Here is a 16,985-nt window from a genome sequence, read left to right as displayed (position 1 = left end):
AGCCTCACTAAAGAGGAAGATGCAGCAATCCAGCATTTCCTGAACACGCTGCTGGATCAGGTCGGCATGCGTATGGAGCTGCTGCTGAAAGCTGAGACTGTGCAGACTACGGTGGCTAATGAAGCGGCTGCTGAAGCCACCAACACAGCCATGAACGACATTCTAGAGGGGACTGAGGAGAAACAGCTGGGTGATCTAGTGAGCTCCAACGATGACACAGTCATCAGAGAGCTACTGGACGTCCTGTTTGATGATGCCCTGTCGGCAAGTCTCCAGCCTCTCGAAAATGAAGTCATGGAAACCAGCATGGATAAGACTGTGGAGGCCACGGCACCTCCAGCACAAGGTAGCCTCACTAAAGAGGAAGATGCAGCAATCCTGCATTTCCTGAACACGCTGCTGGATGAGGTCGGGATGCGCATGGAGCAGCTGCTGAAAGCTGAGACTGTGCAGACTACGGTGGCTAATGAAGCGGCTGCTGAAGCCACCAACACAGCCATGAACAGCATTCTAGAGGGGACTGAGGAGAAACAGCTGGATGATCTAGCGAGCTCCAACGATGACACAGTCATCAGTGAGCTCCTGGACGTCCTGTTTGATGATGCCCTGTCGGCAAGTCTCCAGCCTCTCGAAAATGAAGTTATGGACCCCAGCATGGATAAGACTGTGGAGGACAATCTGGAGACACATCTGGATCATCTAGTGAGCTCCAATAATGCTGTAGCTGATGCCAACAGAGAGCTCCTAGAGATCATGCAAGATGAAGCCCTGTCGGCGAGTCTCCAGCCTCTGAAGATGTCTGCCAGTGAACATCTCGACCTCAAAGACGCTTCATATGGTGATGTACAGCCTCTGGACGTAAAGACAAGCGACCCTCCTGAGGAGGCCAAAAAGAGAAAAACCAGGAGAGGAACAAGGGGAAAAGGGCGGAAGATCAACTACAACAAAGAGAATCCTCCAAACAACAAAGCAGATGGACAGAGAAGCTCTTCTGGAAAGACCAACAACCAGAAGAAAGGCGGTCCTGAATGCAGGGAGGTTGTCCGCCCCGGTCCTGAACGCAGGGAGGTTGTCCGCCCCGGTCCTGGACGCGGTGAGGCTGTTCGCCCCGGTCCTGGACGCGGTGAGGCTCTCCGCCCCGGTCCTGGACGCGGTGAGGCTGTCCGCCCCGGTCCTGGACGCGGGGAGGCTGTCCGCCCCGGTCCTGGACCCGGTGAGGCTGTCCGTCCCGGTCCTGGACGCGGGGAGGCTGTCCGCCCCGGTCCTGGACGCGGTGAGGCTGTCCGTCCCGGTCCTGGACGCGGTGAGGCTGTCCGCCCCGGTCCTGGACGCGGTGAGGCTGTCCCTCCCGGTCCTGGACGCGGTGAGGCTGGACGCCCCGGTCCTGGACGCGGTGAGGCTGGACGCGGTGAGGCTGTCTGTCCCGGTGCTGGACGCGGTGAGGCTGTCCGCCCCGGTCCTGGACGCGGTGAGGCTGTGCGTCCCGGTGCTGGACGCGGTGAGGCTGTCCGCCCCGGTCCTGGACGCGGTGAGGCTGTCCGCCCCGGTCCTGGACGCGGTGAGGCTGTCCGCCCCGGTCCTGGACGCAGGGAGGCTGTCCGTCCCGGTCCTGAACGCAGGGAGGCTGTCTGTCCCAGAGTGGTCAATTCAAAGCGTGATGGTGTACCTGTTCACGTCCCACGCACACGGACATTCTGGAAGACAGCCTACCCAGAGAAAACAGCAGAAGAAGGTCTCCAGTGGTGGCGTGACAACAAGAAGAGCCGTACTGTTGATCACAGCTGGCCGCCAGAATTCTTGCGTGAGGCTTGTAACGAAGTACCCTTCAACCTCACATACTGGACAACTGGATTTTTCCGGAACGGTGCTAATGAACACCTCAAACCAGGGACACCGACAAAGGAAACATTAGCACAAAGTCTCCAGTGGTGGTGGGAGTTGAAGCTGAGAGAGCCATAGAAGCGTAAGAAAAAATGTCACACAAGCACACACCATAGACACATTCAGACACCCCTCTGACACACAAACACATGCACACACACCCCTCTGACACACAAACACACACCACTAAAACACACACACCATAGACACACTCAGACACCCCTCTGACACACAAACACACACCACTAAAACACACACACCATAGACACACTCAGACACCCCTCTGACACACAAACACATGCACACACACCCCTCTGACACACAAACACACACCACTAAAATACACACACCATAGACACACTCAGACACCCCTCTGACACACAAACACACACCACTAAAACACACACACCATAGACACACTCAGACACCCCTCTGACACACAAACACACACCACTAAAACACACACACCATAGACACACTCAGACACCCCTCTGACACACAAACACACACCACTAAAACACACACACCATAGACACATTCAGACACCCCTCTGACACTGAAACACACACACACACATACATATCACTGACACACACAGACACAAACATCAACAAAAAAAAATCAATAAAATGTGAAAAAGAAAAAAAAAGAAGACTTTTTCTTAATTAAAGAAAATTTAAAAAAAGAAATTTTCTTAATTTCAACATCTGATGGGTAGTACTTTCATTGAAATACAGAATTTAAATGATGTGCACATGATTGCATTTTTTTTTTTTTGCATTTTTGCACAGCGACCCAACTTTTTTGGAAATAAGGTTAGTTAACACAGAGTATCCCAGATGTATCTAAATAAGTACTGTGAACTTTGCAATTCAACCACATTTTAAAAAAAGTTCTTAAAAATATACACAAAAAGGCTTCAATGTTTGGACAAAATAAAAAATGTTACTTTTATTATTGTTGCTTATTAGTGGGACAGTATTAGAAGTGTTCAATTAGAATTGGCTTAAAGAGTAAGTTTGGTAGATTGGGATGGAGCCATTCAGCCATATCCTCCACTGACATCATTGCCATCATATCTCTGGAAAATGGTCATTTCTAGATAATCCAGCTGTTTCAACTAGTCATTATGACTTAAGTAACTGTTTTCCAGAAGTGCTTATTTGTAGGGTGCTATTTTCTTTCTTTTTTCTTTTTTTAATTCCCAGGCCAACATTCCTTGGCCACACCACCGTCCCCCTTTTCCAAGGGACATATTATTATTTCTTTTTCACGTTAATAACAAAGTCACAGCTCTTCATTTATTAATGATCATACAGATATAAGGTGGTGTGGCACCACAACCACCCAAACACCCCCCCCACCACCCTCACCCACCCCTAGATTTGAGCAAAACACCACCACACCACCATCCCCCTTTTCCAAGGGACATATTATTATTTCTTTTTCACGTTAATAACAAAGTCACAGCTCTTCATTTATTAATGATCATACAGATATAAGGTGATGTGGCACCACAACCACCCAAACACCCCCCCCCCCCCCCCCCACCACCCTCACCCACCCCTAGATTTGAGCAAAACAAAAAAACAAAAGACAAAAAAGTAAAGAGAGGATGAAATAACAATAATAGTAATAAGCATAAGAAGAATGATAACAATAACACTTAACAATGGACAAACTGGACATACAGGACAGACAAATGCAGAAACTTAACAATGGAGCTATCCCAGCGGTCATCGGGCGGAAGGCAGCTATCAATATACTGTAAAAATTGTGACCAGGTTTCCTTGAAAGATTATGTGTTATTTTTTAAATTTGCTGTAAGTCTCTCCAGGTTACAGTGATCCGTTCGGAGGTTCAGCCAAAGCTTTATTGAAATTTGGGTTCTGTCCTTCCAGTTCAGCAGTATAGCTTTTTTAGTAATGGAAAGTGGAATGAAATATAAAGGATTTGAGGTGATTGGGTGGTGAAAGTGAGGAAAGGTCATTAAGTAGCGCTACAATGGGACATAAAGGGATGACCAGGCCTGTCCATGACCTCTGACCAAAACTGCTGGATCGGGGGACCATTCCAGAAGGCGTGATAACTACTATCTGTTAAAGCTGGACGATGTTGGCATTTATCACTGTGCCTGAATTAGTTTAGAGGCTGTAATGTATATTCTGGGCTTTGATATTGAATTAGTTGGAGTTTTGAATATATATATATATATATATATATATATATATATATATATATATATATATATATATATATATATATATATATATATATGGAGATTTTTCGCTGTTATACATATGAATTACATTGAATAACCTGCGTGTGTTCTCTGAGGACTGTCTCCCTTTGATGAACCTGGTTTGATCTGTGACCGATTCCAATCTGATTGATAAAGCTTTACTTATGATTTGTATGTCTGAATTGATCAGTGAAATGGGACGGTAGCTGGAGCAATCGTGGATTTTTTTATGTGGTATTAAGATAAGTGTGAGGAGTATTCATATGATAGGGTATGGATGTATTTTCGGACATTTCTGAGATTACTTTTAAAAAGAGTGGTGAAATAAGAGGCCTGAATTGTCTGGAAAATTCTGCTGGCTAAAAAATGCTGGGTTATTTAAACAACCCAAAAAATATGGGTTATTTTTCCGTTTGTTGGGTCTGCAGTGCGGACGTCTAAAGGGAACGTACACGTAACGGAACTCCCCGGACGCCCGTTTCCCGCCTGTTTCCCGCCTACGCCGCTTCCCTCCCACTGGAAGAGGCACCGGCAGCCGGACCACAGCCGAAAGAAAGTAAGTTGCTAAACTGATTAATCTTAAATTTGCCCCAAAATATTGATTATAAGCTAGTTACCAGATATCTTAATTAATTTTCTCTCACGAATTGAGGTAAAAAAAAAAAACGTATTACGAGCATTAGCATGTTAGCTATGCTAGTTAGCTAATATGCTAACTGACGTAAGCTTTACGCAATACTTATAATATATTTTTTATTTAACCTCAATTTGTGAGGGAAAATTAGACGTTAGGCGGTTTGCCTGAGGTAAAATAACAGTTCCACGCAACAACTGTCCTGCGAACGAGTGGTGACCGACGTTTTAGCTAACTAACCTACCGTTAGCTAGGAGGCTAACGGAATAAAACAGTGGAGTACCCACGAGCATCGAACTATTTCTAAACCACATTTTCTTCAAACCACAGTCTTTACATACCACAGAAAATACTAGTGTGCTTTTTTTTGACAATTTACCGTTTTATAAGGGACACAGACGTTGTGAGGCGGCGGCTATTAGTTAGCTTACACATAGCTAGGTTAGGGTTAGGGTTAGGGTACATTGCTACATTACTACTAGCTACATTGTTCAAGATTAAAGAGTTTTATTGTCAGGAGCATAGCAGAGCAGGCAGTACTCTTAAGAGAATAAAAAAAGAAAATATAAGAATAACTAAAAAAACAGTTGTAAAAGGTAAAAGCAAAAAAGTGTACAGGGTGTGCAAACTTGAACTAAAATTAAAGTTACATGTGCGTATGTACAACTAAGTGGAGCAGCTGTTCATAAAGTGCATCAAGTGACAGATGTAAACAATAAACAATATTACTCTGTGCAGTAATAGATGTAAACAGTGTTGTTCTAACAGCAGCAGTGCAGTGTAGGTAAGGTGCAGATGTTGAGTCCAAGGTTAAATCAGTTCAGATTGGGAGGGGGAAGAGGTAGTTTCATTAAAAGAAACGGGTTTCACATACCGAACATGTCCTTTTATTTTTCCGCTATTACTCTTCTTTTACTTTCAGTGCCTCTCTGTGGTTTCAGTGAATGAAATAAGGAATGAAGTAAGTGTAAGTTATATTAGCTGAAGCTTAATGATTGGTTAGCTTGCTTTTATCATAGCCATTTTGATGTCCTTATTGATAGCCAGCTATTCTTCATCATCGCCCATTTATGGTGTTGGGTTAGAAGGCGTGATGGAATTCCCTGGCTGGCTAATGATTTTAAAAACATCGAGGGCTGCACATTTTCATCTTACTTTAATACGTTTCATTGTTGTCAGCCTGTTTTTGTCCGTCACTGCAAATGAGTTGAAACTGTGCTTTTGAAGAGGCAGAGGCAGGGCTGGACAGGTAATCTGGCGTACCGGGCTTTTGCCCGGTGGCCGACAGTCCTCAGGGCCAAAGCTGTTGGATTTTTTTTTTTTCTTCCTCTTTTTTTTTCTTCTTTTCAATATAGACAGTAGACTCAACCAATCAGGATATAGGACGAAAGCGGCCCCACCCTTTCTCTGCATGGTCCGCTGTAACTCCGGCTAGTTTCAGTGTTGTGTGTGTGTGTGTGTGTAAAACGAGGGGCAACATGGCGAAACTGAAGCGGCAGAAAGGGGGTGCGGAGAAGTTACACGCGAAGAGACTCTGTAGGTGCTGCAAAATGTGCTAAGGTCACAGACATGTTCACTGCTTAGCCTCCGCGTCCTCTGTGAAAGCAGTGCTCCAGCAACAGCAGGTTGAAGGTGAAGACAGCAGCGTGCAGGGAGAAGAGTCCCTAGAGATATCATGATATAGAGATATCATGCATGACATTCTGGAAGGAATTAGAGGATATCAAGTCAAGCTTGTTCTCAGTTCCCTCATTGAGCAAAAGCTTATAACCCTAGATCAGATCAACTACAGACTTACAAGTTTTGATTATGGGTTCATTGACAGTCATAACAAGCCGTCCCCTATTAAATCACATGAGCTCAAAAACCCAGATGGAGCTCTCAGGTAGACTGCATCACAGACCTGGTGTCTGTTAAGATTACTTCCTCTTGTCATCGGTGACCTTATCCCAGAGGGCAACCAATACTGGGAGTTGCTTCTTCTTTTACTGAGTTGCATGGAGTTCGTTTTTTCTCCATCATTAACCAGAAGCATCAATTCTCTTAGGTTACCTCATCCAGGAGCACCACAGTCTTCTGGAGCTTTACCCTGGTAGGCACCTAAAACCAAAACATCACTTTATGGTCCATTATCCTGGTGCAATCAGGAAGTTAGGCCCTGTGGTTCTGTTGTGGGCTATGCGATTTGAGACCAAGCATGGCTTTTTCAAAAGACTCAGTCATGTTACTTGTAACTTTCGCAACATCTGCAAAACAGTGGCTTACAGGCATCAGATGCTGCTGTGCTACCACCTCCTCTTGGGTAATTTGCTCAGCCACAACTTAGAAGTTGGTCCAGGATGCACAGATCTGTTGGGCTGTGTTGATGGATATGACAGCATCAAGCACAAGTTTGAAATGCCGCTTTTCACTGAAGTGTATGTTCCATCTTGGGTGAGATGGAGGGGCACTGAATATAGGCCTGGAATGTCTCTTCTAGTCTCTCACGCTTGTGATGGTGAGCCTCAGTTTGCTATGGTAGAGCGCATTGTATCCGTGGAGTCCTCTGTCAAACTGATTGTGAGGAAGTATGATACAGTAGGATTGGAAAGACACTATTTTTCTTACAGTGTGTCTCCTGGATCTGAGCTTGATGTGGTTGATGTGAACTGTCTTGATGATCACCACCCTCTCCATTTTGCAAGGTCCTATAAAGAGGGCGATGATAATCGCTATGTTTCTCTGCGTTACAGACCATTCGAGACTTTTTCCTTCACTGTAATTTTTTAAAAAACTGTTTTTTAGGCATTTCAGTTTTTGACCATGTACCATTACCCTTTGCATTTTTCCTTTGAAGACATACATTGCCCCATCTGTACTCTTGTTATACATTGTGCACAATAACACAAGTTGTCCTTAAACGTTTATTTTTATTTATTTATTTTGATACAGTATAGCAGTATGTGGTGGCACTGTTCTGAAGTTCAGAACAATTTTTATAATATATATGATATGCTCATCCTGTGCTACATTACGGTCTTCACGTTAGTAAAAAGGTAGCAAGCTGAAATGTGAGGTCCTAATGAAGAATGGACATGTATTTGGAAAATCTTTTTATGTAATAACTGTTCCCAAACTACATGAAATTGTAAATGGTTTCCATTAAAAATCTTACAGGTCTTATAACCTACTCTGCTTTTATAAACTAACCCATAAGCCTCCTAGCAGGTTTAGGTAAGTTGACATTTTTGAAGGAGCAGTTTTAAAGGAAAATTTTGAATTTAGTCGGCTCCACTTTTAGTTTTGATAGCTTTTATGGAAGCAGAGCTTACAAGTCTTAAATTGATACCTCAGCAGTTAGTATTGTTCAAACTACATGCCTAAATCAGTTGCGTCAAACCATGTCAAGTTGTTAAGTAATCTCTAATATGCTTCTGAACATAGTTTCTGACTGTTATCTGTATTTCATAATGAAACCGTAGCCCCAGTTTTGACACCCAACCTGTCTTTACTTTTGTCCTTTTTTATGGTGGTTTAACCCTAAGTTAGGGAGTCACTGGTTATATTCTTTCTTGTTTGATAGCACATTAACTTTGTAGTAGGCCTGAGTGATGTCGGTCTGAAAAATAATTAGCAAAAGTTTTGATTTCAAAAGTGTATGTGTGTGTGTGTGTGTATATATATATGTATATATATATGTGTGTGTATATATATATATATATATATATATATATATATATATATATATATATATATATACATATATATATATATATATATATATATATATATACATACATACATACACACACACACACACACACACACACACACACACACACACACACACACACACACACACACACACACACACACACACACACACCACCTCTGCAGCATCTTCATTGTGTCAGTTGTTAGTCACTGCTGATATCTGAATACACCGACCTATTGCCTAAACCTACTTCATAATGCAGATCTAAAGATGTTATATTCAGTCACCAAACATGTCAATTTAATATTGGACAAATAATCAAATATTTTTTTTCAGAGATTTCAGTTATCTTCATTGAGCATGTATTGCCTTTCACCAGTTTTGCTCTTTAACACATGAGACTAATTTTATTTGGTTGTCTCTAAAGGAAATGCAACTTGAGCTGGTTGAAAATGGCCCATCAGCAGGACCATCACTGGACCAGCAGCATAAAGCCATGTCTTCAGGACAAGGGGGAACGTTTGTATGTGGTGGTGTTGTTGTTGTTGTTGTTGTCTTTAGGTTTTTTTTTTTTTTTTAACTTTGGCCTTGTGCCATCCCCATAAGGTATTCACAAAAGACTGAAAAGTTGAATGGGATATTTGTGCTCCCTATCTTTTTTTTTTTTTTTTTTCCCCCTTCTATCTTCCCAGAAAATTAGGGAGGCCCTCGAGAAAACACCGGAGAGTAGAGAGATAATGTGCAGTCTTGACACCAAACGGTGCATCTCGCTCAAGCAGAGGAGGTCTATGGTTAGAATCCTAGTGTCACATCTCATGGAGCGGTTCGGAGAGACGTGAGTGTACTGTTTTGACTGATGTTGTGTGACGTGTGTGTGTGTGTGTGTGTGTGTGTGTGTGTATGTGTGTAAATACATCTGATATCTGTTTACAGTCCAGCATTGGAAACAAGGAAAACCTGGCCTCATCTTTAGTGACGGAATTTCCGTATCTAAGGGATCAGCATGGGAACGGCAATGTAAGTGCCAGTAAAAATCAAAGCACACCGGACTTTGTGTGTGTATTATGTGGTTATTTTAGGTCTGACATGTCAAAGAATATTTGAATTTTTTTTTTTAAAGGAGGCGTGGTATAGTCCAGGTCGAACTCACAGACCAGCAACTGGCTTCGTTGAAGAGCGTTTAAGAAATGTACGGAAGAGGCTCCGTAGTGGAAAGTGCAGACCTAGCCCTGTGGAGAACCCTGTAACTAATTGGTATTGCCAGGTACATGCACAAACAGGTTATCATACCAAGAAAGGTTTTGGGTAACTTGTCTTGCTGATTTTAATGTGATCCTCTATTAGACAGTATTGTCATTACGGCATGATCACTGTAGAATGGCTGGTGCGTTTTGGAAAATCAAACAGTTTGTGACTTGCCATTTATGCTACAGTTCACATGTTTGGTTCTGCTGTTAAGTTTTCATTAAAGTACACTGATTAGCCATAACTTCAGAACCACCTGTCAAGGGGAGAGAGGTCAAGACAGGAAAAGAATAGTCAGTTCTTGTTGGAAGCAGGAAACATGGGCGAGCGTAAGGATCTGAGCCATTAATTGCTGTAAAGATTAATACTAGCTAATATAGCTGATTTGTGTAAACCTACAAATTTAGTTTCAGGTGAATGTGTAGAATGTCATTATTTTATCACATTGTATAACACATGACTTTGAAGGATTTCCTGCTTCCAGTCAGGAAATAACGCAAGATAATTTGTGGTGTCTACTTCAAACAGTGAAGGCGTTGTCTTTCTCTGCATAATACAGAGACTGAAATATCTGATGAGAGGGCAGTGGCGATGACGGAGTGGTTAAGAAATAACATCCGACCCCTTAACCAAGTAGAAGAATACATGAAGCAGACAGCCATCCACAGAGCTAAGTGGATAAGGGAGCATGGGTCAAAGACAGTGGAGGAGGTCAAAAAAGAGCATCCACGTCTTTTGGATACTCCAGGAATGGTAGGATATGCAAAGTCAGAATGCACTTGATAGTAAGTCAGAATTACTGAATGTTATCTGTAATTTACTTGGAAAAGTAATTAAATGAAAATTATGTCTGCAGATTGCTCAGGACTTTGCCATTCTACACCCAGCCTGTGCTGGGAAACTTGGATAACTGGCAGAAAAGTGGATGCCCGTTTTCAGAGACAGAAATTTATGGTTTGCTAGCCAGGAGAAGCAAGCTTCTGGAATTCTTTCAAGACTGGATTCTGTGTGTGCAGGTAGTCTTCACAGTGGATACTATGTTAAAAAAATTAGTACACAACATTTTAGTGAACATGTAAATCAGAGAATACATTTTACTATCACGTGAGAGAAAAAATGGAAAGAAGTAGTTTTACAGCTGGCAGGTTAGAACATGTAACCACAAAAGATTCTTATTCCTAATAAGAGATTCTTGTTTCCAGATGCGCAAGGTGACAGGGCTGTGAGATTATTGCCAGTAGTCCTACCAGCTTCTGTCTATAGGATTCTGCCGGAAGACCTTCCGTCTGAGCTGTGAAGAGACAAGAAAGTCATTCATTGATCTACAGCCTGTAAGTTGAGAGATATAAATCTGGTAATATTCTGCTCTGTTGTAATTACACACCTACCTCTAAACTAAGTAGTTAGTTGTCTCTGATCACAGTTGGGATGTCTCAGTCTTAAGTGGTTCCAGACATATTTTGGTAGATCAGGTTATTGGCTGTATCCTGCCCAACGTCTGATACTTTTAGTTTATTATTTGTGCTCCATTTTCACCTCTGACTTTCATCTAGATGTGAGCCTGTAAAGAGAGTGCGGCGCTATTAAAGGCTAAGCACCACATTTGGACAGCCCTGGTGATTTCATATTGTTTTGGATACTGAAAATATATGAACATGACTTAAAATGAAATTCGCTGCTTAATTTTTCTTTAAAATTGACTCTTTTAATTAAACAGACGGAAAAAACCTGAGCTCGCTACGGAAATTCCTGAGCGGTACCGTGTGACGTCACTGGTGGACAACAGTGAACAGCGCCGCAGTACAACAGCATTATGACTGACTGGGACTGAGGATTTTCCAGCGCTGGTTCTTCAGATTCTGATGATAATTTGAAAGAGCTGTAATGTAGAAATAGACCACCTTATCACTTAGTCCTGAGACTTTTAGTCAAACCACACCCACAAAAGCAGCTCATCCTGAGTGTAAACAGTATCATGACAACAGCCTAGCAACCAGCTAAACTCAAATATAGAGGTACAGTTATTGTCGTAAAATTTGCTGGTTTGCTTACACCTCCATATTGTTGGAACAGCGCCAGTCTTAAGATCCAGTTGAAAAAAGTCACATTTTATTAGCAGTCTACCTCAATTTAACAGCATTTTTAACTGTTTCTCACTATGCTGAGGTTTTTATTTTATTAATTTCTCAAGCAAAAGAAAATTTGTTATTGAATAAGGTTGCTTGTAATTGTTGTTGCTGCTGTTATTGTTATTATTGTTGTCATTGAGAAATGTGCTTTTATATTTATTTTATATATATATGCTCACTATGCTGAGGTTTTTATTTTTCTGTTGGGGGTGTCCCATGTCAAGACAACTAATTGAATTCATATCGATTTGTTGTAGCAGTTGTAAACAATATCAAATGCATGCATTTAAAAAGAAATGCATCACTAAAAGGTGTCACATTAAAAGCTAAGAAGCAGTACTGTAGTATTCAGTAGACTAACAGGTTTCTCTCTAGACTAAATTCTATGGTTGTTACATATGCAAACATTGGATGTCAGCTGATGCTCAGTGTTACAATAATCAGTTTCAAATTGAAGGACAGAAAGCTTAGATCAGGACATCCCTGATCAAAGTGGATTATTTCAGCATGTTAGAATTAAGGTGTAAAATTAAAGTACTAATTCTATGTTTCAATTTTCATGTTTACAACAGATTGGGACTAATATGGTGGAATACGTGTCCGAGGCCACAAGACCATACCCATTCGTTTTGGCTCTAGGTGCGTACCAACATACCAGTGTGTAGTATTTCCATGTACAATGCCGGTTTCATGTGTGTTGGTTTTTGTTTTTGACTTTTATTTATAATCATTTAGATTCTTAATATTTGTTTACTCTGTTTTGCTCTCCCCTTGCTGCTGTAACTACATGGGACTAATAAAGGATTATCATAGGTGATGATCAGCGTTGTTCCCAGTGTTTTGCGGTCATCAATGGACAAGCTATGGAGCAGAGCACACTCGTGGGAGCCGTTGATGTGTGTTTTAAGGCGTTCTTTGTATTTGATATAAACTACCCCCGACAGTGTTCTTCAGACTGTTGTTTATGAGCTACCAGGTCATGAATCTCCCTCCTTAAGACTCTTGCGGGCATTTATTTTTGCCACAGATCAGTGACAGCTCCCAGAATGACGCCATGTGTGTTACCTCTTTTTATTTTATTAATTTCTCAAGCAAAAGAAAATTTGTTATTGAATAAGGTTGCTTGTAATTGTTGTTGCTGCTGTTATTGTTATTATTGTTGTCATTGAGAAATGTGCTTTTTATATATATATATATACATATATATAAATTATTGTTGGTGCTTAAAAGTGGTATTTTTTTTTTTAAGTGTAAGAATATATAATATGTAAAGTATGTGTTAAAATAATGTCTAAATTATACATTTAAAAGTAATCACAGTACACCCCAAACTTTTGGTTCATTTAACCCAGCATTCTAGTTAAAATTACATTGCATTTAGGTTAAATGCTTGACCCAAAAATGCTGGGTCACATTAATAACCCAATGTACTGGGTCAATTCTACCCAATGCCGTGTTTGTCCAATATTGACCCAGCGCTGGGTTGTGAAAATAACCCAATTTGGGTCAATTTCAACCCAATGTTATTTAGGGTACTTCTCTGTGAGAAAGCAAACAGTAGGTTTAAAGATTGAGATTTACCCCCCACCGCTGCTGTACCAGCGCTGCGCTCCGAACAGAGTTCGGCTCTTTTCGCCTGTCAGTACTTACGGCGGAAATGCCCGAAGTCATGCACGATTTCATGAGTGGTTGGACGCTGCAGAATCTGCCTAGCAACCAATACGCACTTTGGTCACGTTCGGGCCAATAATTTTAAAGAAACGAGACAGAAACGTCACCTGTGAAGTTTTATTCAATGGAATTGTATAAAAACAGACACGAACTGATTATATGAATGACGCAATCGCGAGATAAAGCACTAATCACACAGATCTGATGTCCAAACACAGCTTAAATGGTCTTGCCAACCGATTTAATGGGGAAACGGACATATGACCACGGCCTCATATGAATGGGTGACAAGTGTTTTTATTACACAGACGGGAAAATGAACGAATGAATGAGTGTAGGGGAAACCGACGCGTGGGGAATAGGTGATGTTACCTTACAGCAGTGCATCTAAAACGCTGTTTAATAGTCGCCAAACTCGCCGGTGTAACTGAGCTGTCAGCGCTGCTCCTCCGCCCCGGCTCGGTTCCGCTAGCCTAGCCTAATTAGCAGCGTTCATTCGGGAAACCAGTAACTACGCTGGACTGTAGCTCCTCCCTCACTGGTCAGCATGACTCAGCAGAATGTTGTTTGGAGTTCGGATGTCATCAGGACGTGACGTCATAATGTGTATGTGTGACGTCATAAAGGACCAGAGGTTATAAATAGGGGTGCACGGCTGGTTTCACATCATTCTGTTCATACATGTGACGAGATGAGCTGCCTCTGGAGCTGGTGCTGCCGAGGCCGGGAGTCCGACTCGGACTCGGACTCGGTCAGCAAGGTGAACGAGGAACAGCAGGGTGAGAAGAGGAAGAAAGGAAAGAGGAGGAGGGGGAGGACATGGAGGGAAGTCAAAAAAGGGGAAGAACAGGTGGTGGAGGAAGAGGCCCACGCCCTGGGCCTGCCAGTAGGTCCCACGTCCAGCCTTGAAAGCTTTTCGGCTGAGACGCTGGAGGCCACGGCACCTCCACCACAAGGTAGCCTCACTAAAGAGGAAGATGCAGCAATCCAGCATTTCCTGAACACGCTGCTGGATCAGGTCGGCATGCGTATGGAGCTGCTGCTGAAAGCTGAGACTGTGCAGACTACGGTGGCTAATGAAGTGGCTGCTGAAGCCACCAACACAGCCATGAACGACATTCTAGAGGGGACTGAGGAGAAACAGCTGGGTGATCTAGTGAGCTCCAACGATGACACAGTCATCAGAGAGCTACTGGACGTCCTGTTTGATGATGCCCTGTCGGCAAGTCTCCAGCCTCTCGAAAATGAAGTCATGGAAACCAGCATGGATAAGACTGTGGAGGCCACGGCACCTCCAGCACAAGGTAGCCTCACTAAAGAGGAAGATGCAGCAATCCTGCATTTCCTGAACACGCTGCTGGATGAGGTCGGGATGCGCATGGAGCAGCTGCTGAAAGCTGAGACTGTGCAGACTACGGTGGCTAATGAAGCGGCTGCTGAAGCCACCAACACAGCCATGAACAGCATTCTAGAGGGGACTGAGGAGAAACAGCTGGATGATCTAGCGAGCTCCAACGATGACACAGTCATCAGTGAGCTCCTGGACGTCCTGTTTGATGATGCCCTGTCGGCAAGTCTCCAGCCTCTCGAAAATGAAGTTATGGACCCCAGCATGGATAAGACTGTGGAGGACAATCTGGAGACACATCTGGATCATCTAGTGAGCTCCAATAATGCTGTAGCTGATGCCAACAGAGAGCTCCTAGAGATCATGCAAGATGAAGCCCTGTCGGCGAGTCTCCAGCCTCTGAAGATGTCTGCCAGTGAACATCTCGACCTCAAAGACGCTTCATATGGTGATGTACAGCCTCTGGACGTAAAGACAAGCGACCCTCCTGAGGAGGCCAAAAAGAGAAAAACCAGGAGAGGAACAAGGGGAAAAGGGCGGAAGATCAACTACAACAAAGAGAATCCTCCAAACAACAAAGCAGATGGACAGAGAAGCTCTTCTGGAAAGACCAACAACCAGAAGAAAGGCGGTCCTGAATGCAGGGAGGTTGTCCGCCCCGGTCCTGAACGCAGGGAGGTTGTCCGCCCCGGTCCTGGACGCGGCGAGGCTGTTCGCCCCGGTCCTGGACGCGGCGAGGCTGTCCGCCCCGGTCCTGGACGCGGCGAGGCTGTCCGCCCCGGTCCTGGACGCGGCGAGGCTGTCCGCCCCGGTCCTGGACGCGGGGAGGCTGTCCGCCCCGGTCCTGGACGCGGGGAGGCTGTCCGCCCCGGTCCTGGACGCGGGGAGGCTGTCCTTCCCGGTCCTGGACGCGGTGAGGCTGTTCGCCCCGGTCCTGGACGCGGTGAGGCTGTCCGCCCCGGTCCTGGACGCGGTGAGGCTGTCCGCCCCGGTCCTGGACGCGGGGAGGCTGTCCGCCCCGGTCCTGGACGCGGTGAGGCTGTCCGCCCCGGTCCTGGACGCGGGGAGGCTGTCCGTCCCGGTCCTGAACGCAGGGAGGCTGTCCGTCCCGGTCCTGAACGCAGGGAGGCTGTCTGTCCCAGAGTGGTCAATTCAAAGCGTGATGGTGTACCTGTTCACGTCCCACGCACACGGACATTCTGGAAGACAGCCTACCCAGAGAAAACAGCAGAAGGTCTCCAGTGGTGGCGTGACAACAAGAAGAGCCGTACTGTTGATCACAGCTGGCCGCCAGAATTCTTGCGTGAGGCTTGTAACGAAGTACCCTTCAACCTCACATACTGGACAACTGGATTTTTCCGGAACGGTGCTAATGAACACCTCAAACCAGGGACACCGACAAAGGAAACATTAGCACAAAGTCTCCAGTGGTGGTGGGAGTTGAAGCTGAGAGAGCCATAGAAGCATAAGAAAAAATGTCACACAAGCACACACCATAGACACATTCAGACACCCCTCTGACACACAAACACATGCACACACACCCCTCTGACACACAAACACACACCACTAAAACACACACACCATAGACACATTCAGACACCCCTCTGACACACAAACACATGCACACACACCCCTCTGACACACAAACACACACCACTAAAACACACACACCATAGACACACTCAGACACCCCTCTGACACTGAAACACACACACACACACACACATATAACTGACACACACAGACACAAACATCAACAAAAAAATCAATAAAATGTGAAAAAGAAAACAAAAGACTCCTAGCACCTTCTTTGCCTACCTGTGTAAAATGGTCAAGTTGTAAGTCGCTCTGGATAAGAGCGTCAGCCAAATGCCGTAAATGTAAGACAGCTATTCTCCAGCTTCTTTCTGGAATTTTCCCATTCCACATTAAATGGTGCGGCAAATAACCCAATTTGGGTCAATTTCAACCCAATGTTTTTTAGGGTACTTCTCTGTGAGAAAGCAAACACTAGGTTTAAAGATTGAGATTTACCCCCCACCTCACCCCACCGCTGCTGTAACAGCGCTGCGCTCCAAACAGAGTTCGGCTCTTTTCGCCTGTCAGTACTTAGGGCGGAAATACCCGAAGTCATGCAC

At 44.0% G+C, this 16,985-nt stretch overlaps 1 long non-coding RNA gene across 1 annotated transcript; it reads left to right on the top strand.

The window, feature by feature from the left end:
* The first annotated feature begins 10,287 nt into the window (after positions 1 to 10,287).
* LOC119265230 lies at positions 10,288 to 11,896 on the top strand. Its single transcript, XR_005131501.1, has 4 exons — positions 10,288 to 10,449; positions 10,553 to 10,712; positions 10,899 to 11,027; positions 11,414 to 11,896. It is a non-coding gene; the product is annotated as an uncharacterized LOC119265230 (long non-coding RNA).
* The last annotated feature ends 5,089 nt before the right edge of the window (positions 11,897 to 16,985 follow it).

The sequence above is a fragment of the Pygocentrus nattereri genome, chromosome 15, assembly GCF_015220715.1.
Source record: "Pygocentrus nattereri isolate fPygNat1 chromosome 15, fPygNat1.pri, whole genome shotgun sequence".
Taxonomy (NCBI): domain Eukaryota; kingdom Metazoa; phylum Chordata; class Actinopteri; order Characiformes; family Serrasalmidae; genus Pygocentrus; species Pygocentrus nattereri.
This window is presented reverse-complemented; position numbering and strand designations above follow the sequence as displayed.